Source organism: Papio anubis, chromosome 13, assembly GCF_008728515.1.
Source record: "Papio anubis isolate 15944 chromosome 13, Panubis1.0, whole genome shotgun sequence".
NCBI classification, from domain to species: Eukaryota; Metazoa; Chordata; class Mammalia; order Primates; family Cercopithecidae; genus Papio; species Papio anubis.
Window position 1 is genome coordinate 76,433,192 of NC_044988.1, and position 5,735 is coordinate 76,438,926.

Consider the following 5,735-nt stretch of genomic DNA (forward strand, 5'->3'; position numbering starts at 1 on the left):
ACATGTTAATAGTGCTGAATTTGAGAAACCCTGCTCTAGGTCAGTACTATTACTTTTGGTGACAATAGAAATATTCTGTTATGTGTGCTGTCCAATACAGTAGCTGCTGACTGCATGTGGCTACCATGCCCTTCACATGTGCAAATAAGGAGCTTTTTCTTTTTTTGAGACAGGATCTCACTCTGTTGCCCAGGCTTAGAGTGCAGGGGTATGATCCCGGCCCCACTGCAGACTTGACCTCCACTGCTCAAGCGATCGTCCCAAATCAGCCTCCCAAGTAGCTGGGACTACAGGCACGTGCCACCATGCTTGACTAATTTTATTTTTATTTTTTGTAGAGATGGGGTCTCCCTATGTAGACCAGGCTGGTCTCAATCTTTTGGGCTCAAATAATCCTCCTGCCTCAGCCTCCCAGAGTGCTTTAATTTTTTTGTTTGTATTTAATTTTAACTACAGTCATGTGTCACTTAACAATGGCGACACATTATGAGAAATGCATCATTAGGTGATTTTGTCATTGTGAGACCATCCTAGACTGTACTTAAACCTTGATAGTATAGCCTACTATACACTTAGACTATGCAGCGTAGCCTATCGCTACCAGGCTACAAATCTGAGTAGCATGTTACTGCGCTGAACACTGTCAGCAACTGTAATAAAATGGTAAGCATTTGTGCATCTAAACATATCTCAACCTAGAAGGTACAGTAAAAATACAGTATCATAATTTTATGGAACCACTATCATATATCTGGTCCTTAATTGACGAAAACATCATTATGTGGAGTCTGGCTGTTATTTGAATTTTTTTTTTTTTTTTCCCCTGAAACAAGGTCTTGCTCTGTCACCCAGGCTGAAGTGCAGTGCCTTGATCTCAGCTCACTACAATCTCCACCTCCTGGGTTCAAGCAATTCTCCTACCTCAGCCTCCTGAGTAGCTGGGATTACAGGCACTTACCACTATGCCTGGCTAATTTTTGTATTTTTAGTAGAGACGAGGTTTCATCATGTTGGCCAGGCTGGTCTCGAACCCCTGACCTCAGGTGATCTGCCCGCCTCAGCCTCCCAAAGTGCTGGGATTACAGGTGTGAGCCACCACGCTTGGCCTTGTAATTTGAATTTAAATGAGCACTTGTGGCTAGTGGCTACCGTGCAGATCAAGCCTCTCCTTCCTACTCCTCCAAGTGGCCACTCCTGTCTCTCAGCAGCACTTGCTATAGCTACATTTTTACACTTGTGTGAGCATTTGATCCTTTATCCCCCTCAGTAGATTGGAAGTTTTCTGTGGGCAGGAAACATGCTAACTTGTTCACCTCTCTATTTTGTTTTTTGTTTTTTTCTTTTTTTGGAGGGATGGATTTTAATCTTTATTTACAGCACACTGCAAGATATGAAATTCCACAAAGAAATAAGAAACCCATTCAGAGGACAAGCTTTATACAGTATATACAGGTTGGAACTGTTCAAGTATAGTTTCAGTGTAAAAAGTGCTACAATACCAAACCATATTTAAAAGAGTTCTTTGTAGAGAAGCGGTAAGACAAACTTATACCAAATGTAGTACACAACAAATTTATGCCTCAGCTACATGATCTAAAAGTTAAAGTTCCCAGGAGTCCCATCCTCAACTTGGAAGGTATAGCCTTCAAAGGTAGTTTCTGGCACCACATTTTCATCTTCCTCTTCCTCTACAGAGAAATCCTTAATAAAGCTTAACAAAGCCTTATACACACTCATTTTCATGGTTTCGTAGAGCTTCAATTTTGTCTAAGCCTCCACATTCTTCAATCATCATACCAAGTTTCTCAGTTTCACCTCGTTTCTCAGCAGCCTAAAAGATATTTGAAATGGCATCCAGGATAAGCAGAATAACCTTGGTATCTTTCGCAGTTGAGAGTTTCATCAGCATGCCACAATGAATGAGGTACACAATCTGTTCAACTGTTTCGCCACTGATATAGTTGGTCACAGCTCATGTAGCTTCCTTTTGTGTCCTAAGATCTGACGTAGAACACTGGCAAGGAATAGGACTGATCCATGATTCACAACTTGCTGTATCCGGTCCTGACGGCCAGCTGTGATGTCTGACGTTGTCCACGTAGCTTCCTTCCGAGTGTTAGTTTTGGGGTTGGTGAGCAGGCTGGGAAAGACAGCAAGTGCTCCCGCATCGATCACAACCTGAGTGTGTTCATCTGTTCCACTGACAATATTCCCTATGGCTCTTAGTGCAGGAGTCACAATTGGCAATTCAGAAGCTCCTAGAAGCTTCACAAGTTAGGGCACAATTCCTGTTTCCATGACGATGTCAATTCATTCATTTGGACCATCAGTCAGGTAGGAAATAGTCCAGTAGGTATCTGCTAATACTTCTGGATCATCAAGATGCAGGAGTCGAACTCAGGTAGGAAGAATTTCCTCAACAGCATCTAACACAGGTGCAGGATTCTTGTTGCAGCAAAGATTTGAAAGTGTCCAGGTAAGATTACGTAAGTTACCACATGCTAAAGATGACATATCAGGAACTGCAAGAAGAGCCAACGGTAGGTCAACTGCACCGTACTTAGTAACCAAGTCTTGGAAAACTGAGCTATCACATGCAATGTTTCCTGGAGCCGATACAACTTGTCCACTGATGTGAGCATGGGGAGATGCCAACAGAGAAATGAATGCTAGGATGGCACCTCCAACTACCACAACCTTGGCTTGTTCTGATTCCCAGAAGCAACGTTAGTGAGCGCCCAGGCAGATTCAAACTGAATGGGACTACTCTCAGTTCTGCCCAAGAAAGACACACATTTTGGAATCAAACCAGCCCAGATTAAGTTGTCTTTGCAGCGGGGGTTGGGCAGGGGGGGCCTGTTTTCCTCTAGAAAGTAGTTTCCTGGCAGCTTGAGCCGCTTGGAGCTGACTTTCCACATTGTTGCTATTTATGCCTTTGACAATGTCATCAACAGACCAATTTACAGCGCCCTGGTTGTTGTGGTTTTTCTGCAGCAGAGAAGTAGCATCATCAGGAAATGAGCTTACATTTCTCCTCTTCAGCATCTGGTCATCCTTAGCTTTCCTCAGCTCCAGATTGACTTCTATTCTGCAACACCTCATTTCTGTACTGTCTTTTCCCTTGTTCTTGAATCTGTACAGTCAGGCAGCTGGGTTCATCTTTCTATGTTAATGCCTCGTACAGGGCCTAATACTAGATGGGTTCTCAGTACACATGTGTGAAATGAAAGCATAGCCAAAGGTTGAATGGCCAGCCAGGGAGTATGTTAGTGAGAGTTCTCCAGAGAAACAGAAGAAATGGGATATTTTACATATACATATATGCACATAATATACGTATTTTATATACACTATACATATATATGTTATACACACACACACACATACATACACATATATATATAAAGGGATTTATTTTAAGGAGTTGGCCCATGTGATTGCAGAGGCTGAGAAACCTCCAGATCTGCAGAGTGAGTTACCAAACTAGCAGTGCAAGAGAGCTAATGGTGAGCTTCTAGGCTGAAGACTGACAGGCTTGGGACCCAGAGAGAACCATTGTCCAGTTTGAAGAAAGTACTTAGGTAGGAAGAAGTCTCTCTTATTTGGAGGAGGGAGAGCCTTTTGTTCTCTTCAGGCCTTCAACTGATTGGATGAGGCCCATCCACATTAGGGAGGGCCACATCTGCTTGACTCAGCCTATGGATTTAAATGCTAATCTCATCCAACAACACACTCACAAAAACACCCTGAATAATGCTTGACCAAACATCTGGGCACACCATGGCCCAGACAAGTTGACACGAAACTAACCATCACAGGGGGTGACAATTTTCCTTGCTGAGCTTGTGTTTAGGTAAAACTTTATTATAATTAGGCAAATAGTTTAAAGTTTTTTTTCAAAGGACTTACGGATCCTAAATTTCCGTGGGCTTAGCCCTGATCTCTTTCCCTGGAGACAGGAAGGAGCAAAGAAACAGTGTAAATACATCAACCCTGGTTCAGCCCGTGGTGTTCCTCATGGGACACGAATTCCACAGTGGCTGCTGGGGTGATGGGCTGCCATGACCTACTCAGGTATAAAGTGGGAGTGAGAAGACCACCAGGGGCTGGGTGCCACGTCCTTAAAATTCTGGACCATAAAATTCTGGGTCCCCGGTCATTTCTAGATATGGTCATTGCTAACCCTCAAATTGTTGTTTTGCACAAAAGCAAATGTGTTTTCACAAACAAGAGGGTTTGCTATTTCAAAAACTCAAAGACTCTGCCCTTCTAGCTCAGAAAGCTACCATCCTAAGTCCACCTCCGACGCTCACGCTCTTTATGCATGGAACCAAAAGTCTGTGGCACACTCCTGCCACCTGGTGGCAACATATGAAAAGTCATGCGAAGGCTTAACCCTGAGGTTCTGATATGGCCAAAACACAAGACAGAAAGAGCAGGCTTGGAGACTTGCATTAGTGAAACAAAACTATAAGTTAATAGGACCATAAACCTGGAAAGAAATTTAGTGATTACTGAGTTCAACTATGTCAATTTCCAGATGAGGAAACTAAGGTTTAGAGATACTTTGTGACTCACTTGAAGATATTTCAGAGCCACGGCCTTATCTTCTCCCATTAAATGCAATTTCCCCTTTAATCCACCTCTTAAAAAAATGTCCTTACTTCGCGCAACTGAAGTCTTGATTAATTGGCAGAATGGTGAGCAATTAAATATAATTGCAAAATCAACCAAAGGGACCAATTTCTGTTACGACCCCTGTTTTGTAATGAGCAAAGGTCTTTGTACAGACACTTGTTCAGAAGTGACAATTCTGCCAGAGATGGTTTGCAATGAACTTACTCTTTCAATTTGAACAGAGACGGATGTGCATCAGCAAAATCAAGGAAGTGATCACTCCCCTCTACAGGAATGGGATATCACCTTTTCATTTTCATGGATCAAATACAGACTAAATATTGCTGTTTCGCTAGCTGCTGTGCTAGGTGCTGGGAATACAATGAGGAGAAAACCAGAAGAGAGTTTTGCTTTCATGGAGCTCACAGTCTGATAGGGAAGACGGATGAGTTAAAATGCAACTACAGTTATGCATCACATAACGACATTTCAGTCAATCAGGAACTATGTATACAACAATGGTCCCATAAGATGATCATGGAGCTGAAAAAATCCTGTCTAGTGATGGCATAGCTGTTGTAATGTCATTACACAAATGTTTGTGGTGACGTTGCTGTAAACAAATCTACTGTGCTGCCTGTCATATAAAAATGTACAGTAGCCGGGCGCCCTGGCTCACACCTACAATCCCAGCACATTGGGAGGCCAAGGTGGGTAGATCACTTGGGGGCTAGAAGTTCAAGACCACCCTGGCCAACATGATGAAACCCCATCTCTACTAAAAATACAAAAATTATCCAGGAGTGGTGGTGCACACCTATAGTCCTAGCTACTCAGGAGGCTGAGGCACAAGAATCGCTTGAACCCAAGGAGGCGAAAGTTGCAGTGAGTCGAGATTGTGCCACTATACTGCAGCCTGGGCAACAGAGTGAGACTTTGTCTCAACAACAACAACAACAGAAGTATAGTAATGTCCTAGGCTTTCACACTCACTCACCACTGACTCACCCAGAGTTGCAAATTCCAGTCCTGCAAACTTTATTTATGGTAAGTTCCCTATATAGCTGTACCATTTTTTATTTTTTATACCACATTTTTACTATACCTTTTCTATGCTT

At 42.8% G+C, this 5,735-nt stretch overlaps 1 pseudogene; it reads right to left on the reverse strand.

Annotated features, from left to right (window-relative positions):
• Positions 1-1,420: 1,420 nt before the first annotated feature.
• LOC101021703 lies at positions 1,421-5,330 on the reverse strand (annotated as a pseudogene).
• Between the last annotated feature and the right edge of the window lie 405 nt (positions 5,331-5,735).